At 42.5% G+C, this 20,547-nt stretch overlaps 1 long non-coding RNA gene across 1 annotated transcript; it reads right to left on the minus strand.

Annotated features, from left to right (window-relative positions):
• Nucleotides 1-610: 610 nt before the first annotated feature.
• On the minus strand, nucleotides 611-2,773 carry LOC142735921 (uncharacterized). Its single transcript, XR_012880550.1, has 3 exons — nucleotides 2,593-2,773; nucleotides 1,535-1,892; nucleotides 611-1,435 (listed from the first exon to the last, which is right to left on the minus strand). It is a non-coding gene; the product is annotated as an uncharacterized LOC142735921 (long non-coding RNA).
• Between the last annotated feature and the right edge of the window lie 17,774 nt (nucleotides 2,774-20,547).

A 20,547-nucleotide genomic window follows, 5' to 3' on the forward strand; every position in this document is an offset into this window, starting at 1 on the left:
CAGAGTGTCAGCTGTAAGATACAGCTGACATCCGGGGATTATGGCACCGACTCGGCTTCTGAGACGGTGCCATGCATTTGTCGTAAGTATACGACATTTTGCAGGAAGCACTGGCTTTCCATGACGTATACTTACGACAAATGTCGGGAAGGGGTTAAGGCCTGATCCTCTGATCCCCTGTACAATATGCTGCACTACTTATGGAGTATTGTGTATTGTAACTATCATTTTTCAGCTGACAGTTAGCCTATTAGGACCTAATAGGCTTCCGTACTTGGCCGACCAGGAAGCCATTGCTAGGCCATTTCTAGGCTTCCTGGTTGACACCCGCTGCAGATGGCGTGGGGACAGCTGCTGTGCCCGCATCATCTTCAAGACGTGACTGTATGCCCATTTGTGGTAAGTGAGCCTTAATACGGATGTATAGTCACGCCCAATAGCGGTAAGGGGTTAATGCTATGGTTTTTTTTCTGTACTCAACAAACTATTAGAGCACAAATCAAACATGACAGGAGTGTTAAACATAGTATCAGTTGTTCATTCCTTTCATCGCTGATATAACAATTCACACACAAAATCTTAGATTTACATCTTCTTTTATTTAGGTATATATGATAAGTAAATAATCATCATTAATGACAAAATCCTCTCCAGATGGTATCAGGTGGCCTTCTCTCTCCATGCAGTCTATCCTGATGGTCCTGAGAGGTGTTTGAGATGTGGAGAGTTACAATGATGTATATTGGTGGGAATGCCCCCTATCTCTCACTTGGTATGTGGTAGAGGATATTATCTAGAAGACTGGGGTGGCTTTGCCTCCTGTATATATGTTCTGCAGGTTGTTGACTGCTGCACATACAGTTGTCCCCAGACTCTGGAAGTCTAATTCACCGCCTTCAATCTATGGATGGTTTCAAGAGATCTGTTATGTACCACACATGAAGGATTTGATATCAGTGACCAGAGATGTTTCTCATATCACATGGCACTTGGTATAGCTGGCATATCTTCATTGAATCAGATGCCTACTGCAGGTGATCTTGAGCAGATGGAGATGACACTTTTCTGCTGACCTGTCCTACGGGCTGATGCCATTTATCCTCCAAACTGCGTAAGCAGTGTGTATTTTTTTTTTAAAGAAGAGTCATATAATGTTCTAGAGGAGGGCACAAGCTTCACCCTGGCATTTGTTAGTTGATGTTCACCGTCTATATTTACAGTTTAGTATATTCGCCATCACTGTTTTGGAATTCCATTGATGTTTAAGTTGTGTAGCTCTAGAAGGGTCATATAATGTTCTAGAGGAGGGCACAAGCACCATCCTGGCATTTGCTGGTTAAAGTTCGCCATCTATGTCATCATCACAGTTTCGGAAATTCCATTGATGTTTAAGCTGTGTGGCTATGACTTGATATTCCTCCTGGGATGAGCAAAACTGTAAGCAACAGAAGAATGAATAAAACATTACTATATAGAAATGTTCTTTGTATTCTATTCTATACAAGACTCATACCAGACAACACATACATCTCACCTTTATATGCTCTTCTTTAGGGCCGGTTTATGGCCTCCTCACGCTGGCAGACGAGCCTTTTGTGGTTTATAAGTCTTGATGTGATTGAACCAGCGGAGAACGTGGAACAGTTCAGCAGGTGGAGCACCGGATAGTGACTCGAGCACTATTATATCAGCCTGGGTTGGGTTATGTCCTTTGATATAACTTTTATCGGCCAGGTACTTATTTAGAGCCTTCAGGCCAGTGGCTGATCTAACGTCTCCAAAATGTACTGTTGTTCCTTTATAGAAGAAGGAAACGCAGCAAGAAATGACCTCACTGCAGGGTGTTATATCAGCGTTGTCCACAGCCTTAGATGTTATCTCCTCCTTGTTTTCTATAAAAACATGCATTAAAAGTTTTTAGGGAGAAGATGGAGAACATTTTAGAGCTGCTAGGATACTTAAGGAGTCTGTGATTGTTAATAAGAGTCTAGATGTGACGGTTCATGATGGGTGTAAGCACAGACTGATTGTAGAAAACCAGGAGAAAAATACTAAAAGATTAAAGGAGTTGTCTAGTTTAAAAAATCTATTTCCAAATACAGAATTCTAAGTTATTAGAGGGGAGTCTCCTGTTCAGGGTCCGCATCTATTAGTCAGATAGGAGAGCGGCTATAAAGAGTGCCTCTCCCTCTAGAGGACCCAGCATGCGCGTCCAATATAAACAGTCAGCTTACACGCAATCAATTGACTAATATGAGAAATGTGCAATGCTTTCTTTAGCCTCTGGGGACATTGAACACTTGCTGCCTTATTACCTTTTATACTACAGCCTATCACTGTGGGTCCCAGCATAGGGACAACCTGTGAGCAGCTTATTTTCATGGGGCTAATCTAACAAAAATGGATTATCCAAAGCGGACAATCCCTTAAATATAAAAAGATCACATTTTATAAAATATCATGGTACACATGACTACTGACAGACAGGGAATGAGAACCATTTTTTTTTTTTTTACACTATGTAGTAATATAGCTGAGATAATTCTGTGTGTCCCATGTTCAGCAGTTAATGTGTACAGTTATATTTCTTACCTGGCTTGTGGACAACAACAGATTCTAGTTCAGTGTCCTCGTCATTCATGCCTTCTCTTTTCAAAGGAAAAATCCTCTGGATGATCTTACAATCTTTGCTATAATCCCAAGAAACAATGAAATTGGAATATTAATATCATACATTTGTTTTAATCTTCAGTAGTGCAATGGTCGCACTCGCTTCTTCAGTCAGCAAGGAATGCTGGGTGCACGTTCTGATCTCCACATCCCATATGCAGTTATAGAAAGTAGCATTCATATAAACAAGTCAGATATATATCAAATCATCTACAGTTAGTTTACATGATGCTTAACAGGATGTGATCTGAGCTGCCGGTGTGTACAGAGTGAGTGTTACCCAGAAAAGTGACAACCGCTGGTCTGAATATGATCTTAGTATTTCTCCTTTTCCATCAACCACTCATACTGTACTTATACCAGGACACTGATCACATCCATGTACACAATGTACAGCTCCAGTATCTCTCATTCTCATTGGGGTCAATTTATTAAATGTCTTTGCCAGTTTTCTGGTATTAAAAAGCAGCAAGAATGGGCACACATTATATTTGAGCTTAAATGTGCAACTTTTCACTTCTCTCGTCACTTTTGAAGTAGTGGGAAAAGTGAGCGGGGTTAGGCAGCGGGTCACCATCGGTCCATCATATTTACTATAATTTGCACCGGAAATTGGTTTCAATTATAGAGTAAATCTACACCTGCTCATAGCACTCAGAGATTTCAATTTCTGTCTTTAGATCAGCTAAAGATGCACCAAATGTATTTAGAGGCATGCGCCTCTTAATAAATCTGCCGCGTTTTACTCCAACGCCCTTCTTTTTAAGACTGGCGTTTAAAATATCAGTCTTAGTAAATCTTTCCCATTATGCCTGTAAATAATAATAGTTAGAGGCGTTGCTAGAATCTCAGTATAAATGGAGGAGCGCAGAGGGCACCACATAGCACATAGTGTTGTGTGCAAAATTGTTTTTTTTTTAATAACAACTCCACTAGAAATGTATTTTATTTAGGTTTACTGGTATAAACCCTATGGCAGACTATTACATATTATCCGACCTTCTATTCAGTTCAGTCCTATTCAGTATGATGATACATCCTGAATAAAAAAAAAAAATAATATATATATATATGGTACGGGCCTCACAGATAACAAGATCCATGGGCCACTGTGTGCGGGAAGGGGGTAATCTTTATGTTGGAAAAGGATTATGTTATCTCTATAAGTGTCAACTTTAGGGTCCAAAATTAAGTGTAGGAGATGTATAAGACAGATCATGGGGGGCTGACCTTTACTCTGGGGGCTGACCTTTACCCTGTATGGGGTCTAGATATTTCTCATGGCAGCCGTGCCTGGGCCTAGTGACATCACTAATGGTAATTATTGATTCTAGGTATTACAATGTAATATGATTGGTAGAAGTTCTCAGTAACTTACCATTGACTAATAATGCACTGGAGAATCAAGAAGAGAATCATGATGGCTATGCCAGGCAAGATGATCATGAGGAGCCTGTCTTGAACTGTGAAAGAGAAAATAATTCTGATGTAAAAACATTTATTTCCATAGAGTCTTGTTATATAGATGCGACATAAGTGAGAATCATTGATTATATGTGTGAAGAGGTCTTCACTCCTCAGTGTCACCCATGAGAGGTCTATGGGGTAAGCTGGTGATGTTCTCAGTCATGCTCTGGGTGGAGATCTGGTATAAAGTTGTGGGCTTCACTGTAATAGCAAGTGATGGAGATTTTTTTTTGTGGGAACAAAAAATGAAACTGGAAGAGAGTAATTGAAAAAAAAAGACTTATTTGTGATACATTAACACTTACCTCGGCTGTCTATTTGTTCTGCCAAGTTCTTAACCTTTTCTGCACCTAGGAAAATAAATGGAATTTAATGAAGCACATATATTGTCCGGCCCTGAGTCCTTAATCCATAAATACGCCCTGCACCACATGTAGCAAAACTTTCCTATAGATGAATACTGACCAATCACAGTCCACGGTTAATTTTTCCGTACAGTTTATAAAAAAGAACCTAAATTTCTATTGGTTGCTATGGGTCCATTGTTGGACAGTTAGACAGTTATAGAGGCCGACTATTTCCATATTTATTTATTTTTTACATTTACAGGATATCCCTGTTGAAAATCTTCACAGGCCTTTTTTCCAAGGTCAATAAGAGACATCCATTCTTTAATTTTAGCTACTAAGTAAATTCACCAAAGGTTTTGGAAATCCTTTGTTTCTACATTTTGTGTAATGTGGGTGGAGGTACTCAATTCTCTTACAAATACTGATCAAAATACTGCTGTGTGGACGAGGTCTAAATCTGCACTGCCCTGATTTACATGACACACATATATGTCATTATATTATCCATTCTGATGTAAATGACAGCAACATGAAATTAAGGAGATGTTAAAATGGGAATTTTCCTTACCTTGTGCGGGGTTAATAAGCAATATCAGAAAAATCAGCATTTTTAAATAAGGGAAATCCATTCTCATTCGCAGTCAACAGAAAAAAAAGATCTTCTGCCAACACTGAGATTTGAATGTCTGAAACAGTGCCTAACACTGAGTCTATTCCATGCAGGTAATTGTGACATCACCGGTGTTCCACACCATTGTGACAACATCAGACCTAATAATGATGACATCACAATACCTCCTATTGCAGCAGCTGTGTAGAGAAGTCAGTAAGTCCTCTGCAGATCATGATGAAACACTGCACTGCAGTAGGGGAGGGGGTATCTGTAAAGTTTGAGTGCTGTATAGGAGGGGGCAGGGCTCCTGTGCATCTATGTACTTATGTAGATGGGGAGGTTCATCAAAACCCATAGAACTTAATCAGCATCCGGTTCCCATATCTCTAAGACCATTTGGAACAAATAAAAACTGTGCTCTCATTGGTTGTCATAGGTCGCTATCTTTCCTATTTTTCTGGTCGATGTATTCTGTATTTCCCAGGTCGCTATCTGCCCTATTTTTCTGGTTGCTGTCTTTCCCAATTTTTGGGTTGCTTTCTGTGGTAGAGTATATGACTTTTAAAACTCCAGGATCGGGCACCCACAGATTCCATATATCCCAGTGTCCAGTGTAATCTTGATCTGCCCCTGGCCAAAACTGAATCTTAAACCTGGTGAATTCATTTCCCAATGCTTTCTAAAGTGTGACAAATCACTGAAATGCAGAGCTGGCAAAAAAATGTCTAAAGTCATCTCAGCTCTTAAAGGGCCAGAGCTTTTATCACTATATTAGAGAGGAAATTGTTTAATTGTCATAATTATATATATTTAAAATAAAAATAAAAAAATGTTGGTCTCCTATTACTTCTTCAGATTTCCCAGGAAGTAATAGGTCTTCTATAAGGTGTTTGTAATGGAATCACTAGTTGAGAAATTCCCCAGAGTGCAAGTTATGTAATTGCTCTATAAGCTATTCGCCAAAGGTAGCTGGAGACTGTCTGAATAAAGCGAGCAGGTAATCTGCTACCTCAAGTCCCTCACTACTCTGATCAGCAGAGCCTAAGGCTACTCTATGGTCTTCACCAGAGCCCACCGCAAGGCAGGTTGGATTTGGCTGCATAGAACCCAGGTTGCATTAACAGAATACAGTGTTGGACAGGTGGTGCAATGCAGGCAATACCAGAATGGAAACACGTCACGAAGAGGGTAAACAGCAAACTGAGTACACAACTAGGAGAGACTGTAATTACATATCAGAAAGCAGAAGAGTACCAGGAGTTGCAGAGATCAAAACCAGCCAAGAGCAGAATGTCCAAATCAGTGAGCAAAAGGGTTCATCTAAAGACAAAGCCGAGGACCAGTTCCAATAATCCAAATAGTCAGGTGATACAGGGAGTAGCCAGATGCTTGATCAAATACTTGCATACCTAAAGAAATTCACAAGCAACAATGAAAGAACTGACCAGACTTAAATACACCACCCTAGTATCTGATAGGAAGAAGACAGAGAAATGAGATTGTCTCTGCAAGTCACAACAGAGCCACCCAGAAGCTAGGCTAGTAGTCATGACAATCTTAAAGAGACATACGTTTCCTAACAGTGTTGTTTTTAGCTATTTACCTTATCAGAAATATCAGTATATTGTATGAGTATACCACAAAAAAAATCAAGTATGGAATAGCGTAGTAGACTGCGTTATTTCATTCTGTAATATCCTGTGAAAAGACGTATGGCATCCGACACAGGTATTAGTTAAAGTGATACATCATGGGTTTTTCATGACGTATCCGCTAAATGGATGTCATAGCAGCCTATGGGGGATGGATACAATTCACAGATGCCTACCGGTGGCACCTGTCACTCATAGGCTATTATAGCACCCATTTAGCTGATACATCATGAAAAAGCTTACAATATATACGTTAAACGGATCCAGTGGCGGATTAAGTAGACCATAGGCCCTGGGCTGTTACCCATAGTTGGGCCCCCCTTCTCCACCGCCGCCCTGTAACTATTGTTAACACTTCCTTTTTGTCCAGACATTAACAAATGGGTGTTACTACTCCCCTTGTCAAAAGGCTGTGTCCCCACATACTGACAGTCTCCAACCATCGCTGACAGTATCGCACCGTGTAGGGACACATTCTCCTGACAAGGGGAATAGTAACACTTATTTGTCTATCAGTCCTGGACTGCACAAAGACTTTGTGAAATACAAGGATTTCCTATAATAAACATGTCAGTAGAGATGACAGATTGTCTATAAATCTAGTGACTCACAGGTGACGACGTAGTTTTTTTCCTCTTCTCCATCCAGTCCAGACTTCATCACGACTTTTCCCGGCCATGACCAATTTCTGAAGAATTTGCCACTCAGATGTCTTTGGCTCCTCACTTTTCCAACATTTCTACACCTATAAACAAAGATAATATTATCATGGTGCCACACACTGTGCCCCTAAATATAATAGTACCAAACACTGCGCCCCTGAATAAAATAGTACAAACACTGTGCCCCTAAATATTATAGCACCATAGACTGCGCCCCTGAATATAATTGTGTCAAACACTGTAGATAGCACCACACACAGCCCCCTGTAAATAGCGCTATACAGTCCTCCCCCTCTGTAAATAGCGTCACATAGCCCTCCCCCTCTTGTATATAGTGCTACACAGCAATCCCCCTTAGATATAGTATTACACAGCGCTCCCTTCTATATAGTGCTATACAACAATCCCCCCTTGTATATTGTGCTACACAGCGTCTCCCCCCTTGGACCTGCAGCTCTTGTAATTGCTCAGTATAATGTCCCCCGTAGCTGCCCCCACAGTATAATGCCCTTCATAGCTGCGACACAGTATAATGCCCCCATAGCTGCAACACAGTATAATATCCCCATAGCTGCTTCACGGTATATTGCCTCCATAGCTGCGACACAGTATAATATCCCCATAGCTGCGACACAGTATAATGCCTCCATAGCTGCGACACAGTATAATGCCCCCATAGCTGCAACACAGTATAATGCCTCCATAGCTGCGACACAGTATAATGCCTCCATAGCTGCGACACAGTATAATTCCCCATAGCTATGACACAGTATAATGCCCCCATAGCTGCAACACAGTATAATGCCTCCATAGCTGCGACACAGTATAATATCCCCATAGCTGCTACACGGTATATTGCCCCCATAGCTGCGACACAGTATAATGCCCCCATAGCTGCGACACAGTATAATGCCTCCATAGATGTGACACAGTATAATGCCCCATAGCTGTGACACAGTATAATGCCCCATAGCTGTGACACAGTATGAGGGTATGTTCACACGGCCAAATTTCAGACGTATACGAGGCGTATTATGCCTCGTTTTACGTCTGAAAATATGGCTACAATACGTCGGCAAACATCTGCCCATTCATTTGAATGGGTTTGCCGACGTACTGTGCAGATGACCTGTTATTTACGAGTCGTCGTTTGACAGCTGTCAAACGACGACCCGTAAATTTACTGCCTCGGCAAAGAAGTGCAGGGCACTTCTTTGCCACGTAATTTGAGCCGTTCTTCATTGAAATCAATGAAGCACGGCTCAAGGTTTACGAGCGTCTCAGACGCCTCGTAAATTACGAGGAGGAGCTTTTACGTGTGAAACGAGGCAGCTGTTAACAGTCTGTCTTTTCACACGTAACTGCCTCTCAGCGTGTGAACATACCCTAATGCCTCCATAGATGTGACACAGTATAATGCCCCATAGCTGACACAGTGTAATGCCCCATAGATGTGACACAGTAAAATGCCCCATAGATGTGACACAGTATAATGCCCCCATAGATGTGACACAGTATAATATCCCCATATCTGCGACACAGTATAATGCCCCCATAGCTGCGACACAGTATAATGCCCCATAGATGTGACACAGTATAATGCCCCATAGATGTGACACAGTATAAAGTCCCCATAGTTGCAACACAGTATAATGCCCCATAGATGTGACACAGTATAATGCCCCATAGATGTGACACAGTAAAATGCCCCATAGAGGTGACACAGTATAATGCCCCATAGCTGACACAGTATAATGCCCCATAGCTGACACAGTATAATGCCTCATAGCTGACACAGTATAATGCCCCATAGCTGACACAGAATAATGCCTCATAGCTGACACAGTATAATGCCCCATAGCTGACACAGTATAATGCCCCATAGCTGTGACACAGTATAATGCCCCATAGCTGACACAGTATAATGCCCCATAGAGGTGACACAGTATAATGCCCCATAGCTGACACAGTATAATGCCCCATAGCTGACACAGTATAATGCCCCATAGAGGTGACACAGTATAATGCCCCATAGCTGACACAGTATAATGCCTCCATATGTACGTACCTAATAAAAAAGAAAACATAATTACTTACCTAACCCGGTTCCCACGACGGTGGGGGATGCTTCTCCTCCTCTGGACGTCACTACATCGCGCCTGCCTGCACCGAGCCGCTCATGGCAGAGTGAATGTTGGGGCGAGGCTCCAGCATTCAACCCAACTGAATCTGCGTCCTGCGGACGCAGATTCAGTTGGAAGCGGGCAGCGCTGCATAGTTTTTGAAGTTTGTGTGCGGTTCGGGCCCCGATGGGCCCCTGGCAGCCTTGGGCCCTGGGCGACCGCCCGAACCGCCCATATTATAATCCGCCATTGAACGGATCCCATATCTGTCTATGAGTGATAGGTGCCACTGTAAGGCATCCGTCATGGCATCCGTTTAACATATCCATCAGGAGCTTTTCCTAGTATATACGTTAAAAGGAGGACAAATAATGCAGAGTTAACATGGCCTAAAAATATATAGTGGAGAATGACTCATAATGCAGTACAAAAGTGAAGCTTTACTTTCATTCTACATTTTAAATTGTTATCATTAATAATTTTAACCTAAAGTATTTGTCAATCTAAAAAGTACTGATAACACAATAAACACTCTGACTTTGTATTTTCATAGACCATCAAGTGTGAAGTGTTTGCTTGTTTCGATGTTATTTTATTTTTAAATAGTCTTGGGATGGTAAATTTTGTTTAACTATTTGGCAACATATGAGTGGCAGGCAGTAGCCGCATCATGATGACCATATGCAGATCATGCAGATCGCAGGGGCACTATAATACACAACCGCGGCACCACTCTAACGGCTGGGATCAGGGAAACTCAGGTTACGGTTAACCATCTTCTCAGTTAGGTCCCATGCACATGACCATAAAAGTCGTCCGTAATTGCGGACCGTAACAACGGACCCATTTACGGACCCATTTACTTCTATTGACCATGGACAACTTCCAGTATATTTGCAGGAAGGTGTCCAGGCCATAGAAATGTACCGCAAATTATATAACATGTCCGTTCTTTTGCTTTTTACGGGCCGTGCTCCCATATATGTATGGGAGCACGGGCCAAAAATGCAAGTGGCTGTTCGCCGCCGCCAGCATCCGTCTGTGATTACGGGCATGGCCGTGAGCATGGAGCCTTACTTTATTATCCATCACATAACGCCCTGACACTGAACTGTGTCAGGATCCAGTGCTGTGCCCGAATTTGAAGAGGACCCAGATACTGTCTGCTGGTGACCTGTATCTCAGCCCAGGGCTGCCATCAGGTAGTACAGCTGGTACTGCAGTCAGGGGCACAGGCACAATGCTGAAAGAAAAAAACCTGCCCGCTTCTTATTAACTTTAAACATTTCTATCAGGGCTCCAGTGTTAGTTACTTGGAGAAAGGAACGGACCCTTCAACTAGGACCCGTTCCTTTCTCCGAAGTAACTAATGCTGAGACCCTGAGAGGTCTTCTGGGAAGCTTCTGCATGAGCAGCATGAAAGTAGAAGCTCCGTGTGGAGACAGCCGCCCACCTAAAAGGTCCTTCACTACACAGCTGACTGGACCCTGCTGACAGGTGAGTGCCCCATCCTCCTTTACATCCCTCCTGACTCCACTTGAAGAAAATAAAGTGTTTTTTGTTTGTGTAAGCGCGCCAAAAATGGCGCAGATTTGCTGCAATTTTAAAAATTGCAGCACAGCTGCCCCATTTCTGCCGCAATTACAAAAATTGCATGAAAAAATGGTAGCAAAAAATGGGATTTGACTCCTATTTTCGGTGCAGATTGCGCACTGAAAATCCACTAAAAAATTTCAATAAAACTGAACAGGGTATTCAAAACCCCATGCACATGCAGCAGAAAATAAATCTGCATGGGCTTTAGGGCATTCTGCTGATTGTTAAATCAGCAGCATGCCTATTATGTTGCAAAATTGACATGTATTGCACCCTTTACAACGCAAAGGATTAATTTGCCGCAAATCCTTTGCAAAATCTGTAAGGGTAAGTTCACAGGTAGCATAAACACTACAGATTTTCCGCAACTAATTTCCTTGTGGACAATCCGCAGCGTAATACAGCAGCAGCAGAGTGGATGAGAGTTGAACAAATGTCATCCACACGCTGCGTAAAAAATGTGCTGAAAAAAGTTTATAAATTGACCAGCGGTGCAGCTTTTTAATCTACAGCATGTCAGTTTATGTTGCAGAATCGCTGCTATCTGTTGTGGGTTTTCTCCATTGAATTGAATGGAGAGGTAAAACCTGCAACAAATAGCAGATGTGGCTATTTTTGCAGAGGAAAAGCTGTGATTCTTGCACAAAAAAATTGCAACTCAGAAAAAATAAAAAGCTTATACTTACCCAGAACTCTGTGCTTTTGCACCCGGGCCGGCCTCCAGGTATGACGTTTTATCCGATGTGACTGCTGCAGCCGATCTCGGGCTGCAGCGGTCACACGGGATGAAATGTCATTCCAGGAGGCTGGGCTGCAGGATGTCAGAGATTTCTCCCGAGTAAAACAATAATCGGCTGTTTGGACACACGGCAGGACTTGGAAGGGAAAGAGCGCAATTTGGCTTTTTGGGCTCAAAATTAGCAGGCATGGTTTGCGGAGGCCATGTCGCATTTGCAAAGCCACTGAGGGACCAAAACAGTGAAAACAGCCAAAAAGTTACTCCATTTAGGAAACAATCGAAGAAAGGAACTGCAGCACTCAATATAATCCAATGAAATGTATTAGATTTATTCACCAAGAACAAAAGCACTTGCAACGTTTCAACCCATGAAAGGGTCTTTATCGTGCTTGAGTGCTGCAGTTCCTTTCTTCGATTGCATATTGATTGTCTCCCTTGGACCTGGGACTCTTTACTGCGTGCACCACCCATGTTTGGGGAGTTGTCCTCAGGGGTGAACCTAGCCTCTCTGGTGCCTGAGGCGAGCTATAAAAAGACGCCACCCCCCAAATCTGTCCGAGTTTTCTGATCACTAGCTTTACACAACAAACACGCAATATATTCTTTTTTTAAAATTTGTTAAAGTGCTGTTTGAAGTATAGAAAACATTTCTAGAATTCTTCTTACTGTATTACTTTAGTATGATAGATCAACAACGCAGCATTAACACTGAAAATGGTTGAACACATCTTCTTGCCGGGTAAAACTTCAAGGTCTTTGGCCAAACTCTTAAATAACTACAATCGCCCAAAAAAAAAAATACACAAATAAAAATCATTGCAATGCATATTTCAAATGAATACATCATCCTAATTCCTAAAAGCTTTTAACTTCGACTCTTGTAAGGGTTCTCAGTTTTGGACAACCATGCCTGTTAAAGGGGCAACTAACTATAAGCAGATGACAAAGTGTCCACCTGTTAAGCACTCCAGTATTTGTTCCTGTGCCCTCTCTGGTGTTGAAGTCGTGTTGTGCCGTGTACGACGCCTGTTGTGTTACACCATGTCTGGTGTCATCTGCCAGACCTCATACGTGCTGCCACATTTTGCATCACCTTCCGGCAAAGTTCCATCTGTGCCTAAGCCTCTGCTACTGTCTGGACTATTTTACGTACCGTTGTGCTTGGACTTTGTATAGACTTGGTACACTGTTGTTTGGCCAGCTGCTACTCCGCTAAGGTGGTGCGGCATAGTGGGTCAACATACCCACAGATCGTGACACCCCTCTCCAAGAGATAAGCATCCTGAACAGAGGACTTCCCCGATTTACTCACAACTCCCTATTAGGGTATATAAAAATTAGATTTCTAAACTGGAAAACCAGTTTTAACCTCTACAAAGGCCCAGGTCCACCAGTTATCTCTAGTAAAGAGGTCCCTCTATGGAAAAATAGCTAACAATCTGCACCTTGGAGAAAATGTTAAGACAGTCTTACCAGGGTAGTAGAACAAGGTTTTGAAGTATAGCATCTCTTCTTATTCATTTCTTTCAACTGGAAGTCAAACTTTCTTCTGTATAAAACTCATTTGAAAAAAAACCTTGGAACTTTCCAACTCTGGAAACTGAAGTGGAACTTAACCATAAACCTAACTTGAGTAACAAAGTCAAGTAATCGGTGCTTTGCATGCCTTTTGGGATGCAAATGCGTGAATTGCATCATCCAATTTATAGGCAAGTTCATGTTCGATTGAAATTGTAGCTAATCCAACAAGTCGTTCCTGTGACATGGTTGAGCGCAAGAATGTTTTAACAAGTTTCAACTTTGAGAAACTGCGTTCACCACTAGCAACAGTCACTGATAGTGAAAGAAGAATTCTGAGAGCAATACAAGTATTGGGAAATATGGTGCACATTTTGTTTTGGCAGATGTACTCCAGAACACTCTTTGGAGTATGGCAGTTTGCAGGAATGTATCTGGAGAGTGATTTAAGCTCATAACACAGGTCAGCTCCATCAATGTCACGCAGGTGGTCATGTGATAGCTGTTTTTCAAGATTATCACACTGCTCTCGAAGGTTTTCTTGGGTCAGATCCTTTATTGTCCTAAATTATACATTACTCCAAACACGTTGCTGTGTTCTCTCAATTGCAAGAAGCGATCTTCAACAGACTGCATAGCACGATGAAGAATCTGGTTAAAGAACCCAACTTTGAATAATTGTTTAGGATCTCTTAACTGTTCATCATGCGATTCATAATCAAAGTGTCTCTTTTTACGACGCATTCTACCTTCTTCCAGAGGTGGAAAGTTTCCTTCAACTTCCAATTCTGCTGCCAGGCTCTGTGCTTCTCTGATAATATTTTCAAATTGTTCATCTGAACGGTAGCTTTGCATGAATAATTTAGATGTCTCTAATTGTTTAATTGCACCAGAAATATCCAATCTCCTGAAGTTTTTTACTTGTGATGTTACTTTCAAATAAAATGTCAAACCACATAACAAGTCAACACAAAAATTTGAAGATATGGATGTTTTTCTGGATGCCCCTAATCTCCGCAACTGTTTTTGAAAGAGTAGCTCCTTCTAGACTGCTGTCCTCCATAACATCTGTAAGAGCATCATCTATCTTTGAGATTTGGTTGCGGATAGCCCTCACCGCATCTACACGGCTCTCCCAACTGGTGCTACTTAAAGATTTCAATGAAAGGGATTGGTGTGAAGCTCCAAGGTTATGTTTAAGAATAGACCATCGGTGAGTGCAAACAGAAAAAAAGACCTAAACGCTTTGAATTATGTTTAAAAACGCCACAGCTTCAACACAGGCCGATACTGCATCACTGACCACAAGATTTAAAGTGTGAGAGTTGCAAGGAACATAGAAGGCCCGTGGGTTTATTTGTCGTACATGAGCTTGTACCCCATTAATTCTACCCTTCATGTTGGAGCCATTGTCGTAACCTTGCCCTCGCATGTCCTTACTATCAATACCGTTTTCTTGAAGGCTTTGTAAGAGTATTTTTGTAATGCCTGCTCCTGTTGAGTCATCTATTTCGATGAACCCTAAAAGGTTTTCCTTTATTTTCACCTCAGATTGTTCATTTCCGTAGCTTTTCTTGACTGTAACGAAACGTACCATCAAAGTAATTTGCTCCTTATGACTTATATCAGGAGTGCAGTCCAGAATTACAGAATAGTATTTGGCTGCATCTAACTGTACAAGAATTTTCTGCTTGACTTGTGTAGCTAATAATTGGATAATCTCATTTTGAGTGTCACTTCCAAGGTAGTGAGTGTGAATGCTATGGTTGGTTATTCGCTTGATGTGTTTTTCAAGAACTGCTATTGCCTCAACAAATTTCAGGAAGTTGCCATTGTTCGCTTCATAAAGCTTTTGAGATCTCCCACGAAATGCAACGTTTTGAACTGCCGTTGTTCTGATCAGAACAATCAACCTTTTTAAGACATTTTGCCAATGCTGAGTTTCAGATGCAATAAGTTCTTTGTTTGTATCCTCAATTGTTAAATTTAGCCTTAGTCTAGTCTCCAAGTCCTTCCAGTTGAGGAAAGCTCTCTCATGGTATAACGTCTTTTCATGACTAGCCAAAGTTCGAGAATGATTTTTCCAATCACTTGTCCCAGTCGTGCAAAGCATAGATACAACAGATCTATGTGGAAACAATTTGCAGCAAAAGCAATATACAGAATTGTTGGTTGTTGAGTACATCAGCCATTGCCTTTCTGACATCTCACGGTTAGGCAATTCTCTGCAATAATGTCTCCGGTCAAATCTTCTATTGTATTTGTCCTTTGGAAATCTAAAGGACATAATCTGCTGCGGACCATTCAAAACAAGGAATTCTCTTAACTTCTTGCTTATATTTGGCCACAAACCAGGATCATGAAGACGTGAATTGCTGAATTCTGAGGCTGCTTCAGACGGTGTTTGCCCCCCGTCTGTCACATCATCATCGCTTGTATATTCTTCAACTTCCATATCCATTTCTAATGTTGGTGTTGAAACTGTCCTTTCTGTGACTTTCACATCACTTTCTAGAATAGCTGCAGTATCCAGCAATTCGCCACCTGCTGCTGCTGTGATGTGTACTTCAGGTGCACATGAAACTGGTGAAGATGGAGATGTAGGTCTAGTCCATTTTTCAGTTACTGCCTGACTGGTTATGAAAAATAGCGGGAAGCCCACGTCATTTAAAAAAAAAAAATAATAGAAAAAAAATTACGTGAGATCCCCTCCATTTTTCATAACCAGCCAGATACAATAAAGCAGCATCAGCCTAGGGTGGGAAGGGCCATGGTTTTTGGCCATTCCGAGCCGGATAGTACCAGCCTGCAGCCACGCCAGTACCCGCCCTTCTCTTCAGACGGTCGGGTGCTGGATCATACCCAGCTCTTCCCGTTACTCATGGTGGCGTTGGGTAGCAGAGTAATAATAGGGGGTTAGTGATCGCCTTATTACTGGCTAACACTAAGCCCCTCCTTAGTAATGGACGCTCTCAATCAGACAGCTGCCTTACTAACGCGGTACTGAAGTATTAAAAAACAGTGACATAAAGAAATTTATTTTATTGAAATGACCACTCTTCCACACAATCCACTTTAACCATTTTATTAAAAAAAAAAAAAAAGCTTAAATCAGCAAAGTAGTCCAACGAATCTACGACGTAGTCCAAATGGTCCAGTGAAACCTGCAAAACAAAAATTAGCAGTATGAAAAATAAAAATAAAGATGGCTGCCCCACAAAAAAAACAAACATATGAATAAATAGCTACCTTCGGGAACATATTAAAATAATTAGAAAAATTAATCCCATAAAATAAAACCTATCAAATAAAAAATAAAAAATGATAACACCTTTCTTTTAAAGAGAACCTTTCACCTCCCCATACATGTGCAGCTGAGTGCAGCATGTAATGGGGAGGGCTGCACAAACTCTGGGGCACTTTACATTTTTTTCCTAGCCTCCGTCGTTATTTAGATATTGGTGCTGTAATATTTGGCGCCCGATATTTAAATAACCCCATGAACTGTCAATGGGGAGGTAATTGGCAAGGGGGCATGTAACATCGCTGTGACACTGTCCAATCAGCTACGGACAGCGTTACAGCAAGAGCTGGAGAGAGAGCGGGTGCCCACGAGCGCGCAGCTCCGCCACCACAAAGGAACAGAAGAGGAGAAGAGTGTGAATTCTTCTTCTTCTGTTTCATGGCATCGGAGCTGTGCGCGCACGCACGCTCTCACTCTTTAGCTCTCGGCAGACAAGGACAACAAGACTGATCTCTCGAGAGAGATCACATAGTCTTGTACTTGCCTGCCGAGAGCTGAAGAGTGAGAGCGTGTGCACGCGCATGTGATCTTCTCTCTCCAGCTGTTGCTGTTGACATTGTCCGTAGCGGATTGGACAATGTCACAGCGATGTTACACGTCCCCTTGCCAATTACCGCCCCATTGGCAGTTCATGGGGTTATTTAAATATCGGGCGTCAAATATTACTGCACCGATATCTAAGTCAGGAAAGAGGGTAGGAAAAAAATGTAAAGTGCCCCAGAGTTTGTGCAGCCCTGACCATTACATGCTGCACTCAAATGCACATCTATGGGCAGGTGAAAGGTTCTCTTTAAAGTGTAACAACTTTTTAAAAAACATTTGACATGTCAGAAGTTTTGATCAGTGGGGTCTGAACAATGAGACCCCCCACTAGTCGCTAAAATGAAGCAGCAGAAGTGCTCGGGTGAACGGTGTGCCGCTTCAATTCTGTTTGGCTTTCCTTGGAGCAGTGTACAGGCTCAATAGAAAGTCTATGAGTCCGTACACCGCTCAATCGGCTGGAAGTCGATCATAAATGAAGCGGCACATCGCTCACCTGAGCACTGCTTAGTTTTAGCGATCGGTGGGGGCCTCAGTGCTCGGTCCCCCACCGATGAAAACTTTGGACATGTCACTATGACATGATAAAAGTTTAGTTGCCGTTTAAAGGCTATGTACACCTTTAAAAATGTATTTTTAATATATATATATATATATATATATATATATATATATATATATATATCAATGCGGTTGGTGCAAGTTTTAATTACTTTTTATTGAAAATTATTGTTACTTTTTGAGGATAAGCCGCTTTGTATCCTGCATACAGAGCAGCTGTATATAGCGCTGAGACCTGAATCCATTAGGTCGCCTATTATCGGTAACAGCTCGATCCTGTAGGATCTGCTGACACTGAATCAGTCAGTCCCGCTGACCTGATGGATACAGGATTCAGCGCTATATACAATATATATATATATATATATATATATATATATATATATATATTTGAATTCCTGGGGGCAGGTTTATGTGGAAGGATAAGGGCCTGTTCACATCAGCTTTGGCTTTCCGTTCCGGGGTTCCATCTGAGGTTTACGTCGGGCGAACCCCGCAACGGAAAGTCAAACTGAAACCACAGCTTCCATTTCAGCCACCATTGATATCAATGGTGACGGAAACATTGCTAATGGTTTCCGTTCTTCACAATTCCGGCAGGTTTCCGATTTTCTGACTGAATCAATAGCGCAGTCGACTGCGCTAATGGTGACGGAAACGGACGCTGTGGTTTTAGTTTGACTATTTGTTGCGGGGTTACCACCGACGGAACCCCGGAACGGAAAGCCAACGCTGATGTGAACAGGCCCTTATACTGCGCTCAGCTTCCTGCCCCTACAAATTTAAAAGGGGTCAGCCAATGCTGGGGGGCCGGGAGTATACTGCAAGGGGGAGGTCTGGGCATTTTATTGACAGCAGAGTGCTCTATAGGGGGGAATGATCCCCCCCATAGAGCCCTGACTAGTTACTATACTGCAAGGTTAGGGGGGTCTGAACATCTGACTGACTGCCCTAAAGGGGGGGCAGAATCCCCCCCTATAGAGCCCTCTGCAGTAAGTCCGACGCTCAGACCAGACCTCCCCCCCACTAATCCTTCCATTATAGTGATATGAGGGCTCTATGGGGTGGATTATTCCAGCCCCATAGAGACTTTTGCTGTCGGTAAAATGCCCAGACTCCCCCTTGCAGTATACTCACGGGTCCCGGTCCCAGCAAGGCAGGAACTTACCTTGTGCGTCTCGTCACTTCTCGTCGCTCGACCGTTCCTCCTGCAGACTTGCTCCTCTCTGGTGGCATGTGCTGCGTACAGCGTCAGAGAGGAGGAGGAGTGTTACAGACGTGCCCATCATGCGGCATGTCTGCTATGTGTGTCTGCATGGCCCCTCCCCCTGGTCCAGTCCGTCCCTGGCTGAAAATGTGCCCCCCCCCGTTTTCGGGTAGGTGGTGCCGCCTGAGGCTGTCGGCTCACCTCGCCTCATGGCATGTGCGGCACTTGTTGTCCTTCCCCACTTAAAGTTCTTCTTATGGCTGTGCTGCTATTTTTCTGAATATCCATTTAGGAAACTACACCCCTTGAGGAATTCATCTATGGGTGTAGTGAGCATTTTTACCCCACAGGTGTTTCATAGAATTTACTAGAATTGGGCAGTGAAAATAAAAACAATCCTTTTTCTTCAATAAGACGTAGCTTTAGCTCAAAATGTTTCGTTTTATCAACAAATAAAGAAAAAAAAGAACCCCAACATTTGTAAAGCAACTTCTCTGGAGTACGGAAATACCCCATTTGTGGTCATAAACTTCTGTTTTGCACATGGCAGGGATCAGAAGAGAAGGAGCCCCATTTGGCTTTTGGAGCACAGATTTTGCTGGATTGGTGTTTTGACACCATGTCGCTTTTGCAAAGGCCCTAAGGTACCAGTACAGTGGAAACTACCCAAAAAGGACTTCATTCGGGATACTACACCCCTTGAGGAATTAATCTAGGGGTGTAATGAGCATTTTGACCCCACCTGTTTTTTTTTTATAGATTTTATTTGAATTCTGCAGTGAAAATAAAAATGTACTTTTTTTTTTCCAATAAAATGTAGCTTTAGGGCAAAATGTTTCATTTTCTCAAAAAATAAAGGAGAAAATGAACCCCAACATTTGTAAAGCAATTTCTACCGGGTACGTCAATACTTCATATGTGGTCATGAACTGCTTTTTGGGCACACGGCAGGGCTCAGATCCATTTTGGAAACTACTCCCCTCAAGGTATTCACCTAGGGTTGTAGTGATCATGTTAACCCCGCAGGTGTTTTTCAGAAATTGGTGTGCACTCGATGTTGCAGAGTGATAAATTTGATAGCTATGCCAATATGTGGTTCTCAGCTTGTGCCACCATAACAAGACAGCTCTCTAATCATTATGCTGTGTTTCTGGCTTTAGAATCACCCTACATGGGGCACTAATCTTTTGCCTGGACATTAGACAGGGCTCAGGAGTGAAAGAGTACCATGTGAAATTGAGGCCTAATTTGACGGCTTACCAAGTATTGGTTCACAATTGCAGGGCTCTGATCAGTGGCGTAACTACCGCCGTAGCAGCAGTAGCGGCTGCTACGGGGCCCGCAGCATGAGGGGGCCCGTGTCGCCCGCCAGCACGGGCCCCCTATATGGCCGGAGGCTCCGCAAGCAGCCGCTATGGCTGCTACAGCGAGACGCCACTGAACACTACGGCAGAGCAGGGAGGTATCTCCCCGCTCTGCCATTAACTGGTTCCCGACCGCTGGCTGTATTTTTACGGCCAGCGGTCAGGGTCCTTAAAAACCGAG

The sequence above is a fragment of the Rhinoderma darwinii genome, chromosome 1 (genome assembly GCF_050947455.1).
Source record: "Rhinoderma darwinii isolate aRhiDar2 chromosome 1, aRhiDar2.hap1, whole genome shotgun sequence".
NCBI classification, from domain to species: domain Eukaryota; kingdom Metazoa; phylum Chordata; class Amphibia; order Anura; family Rhinodermatidae; genus Rhinoderma; species Rhinoderma darwinii.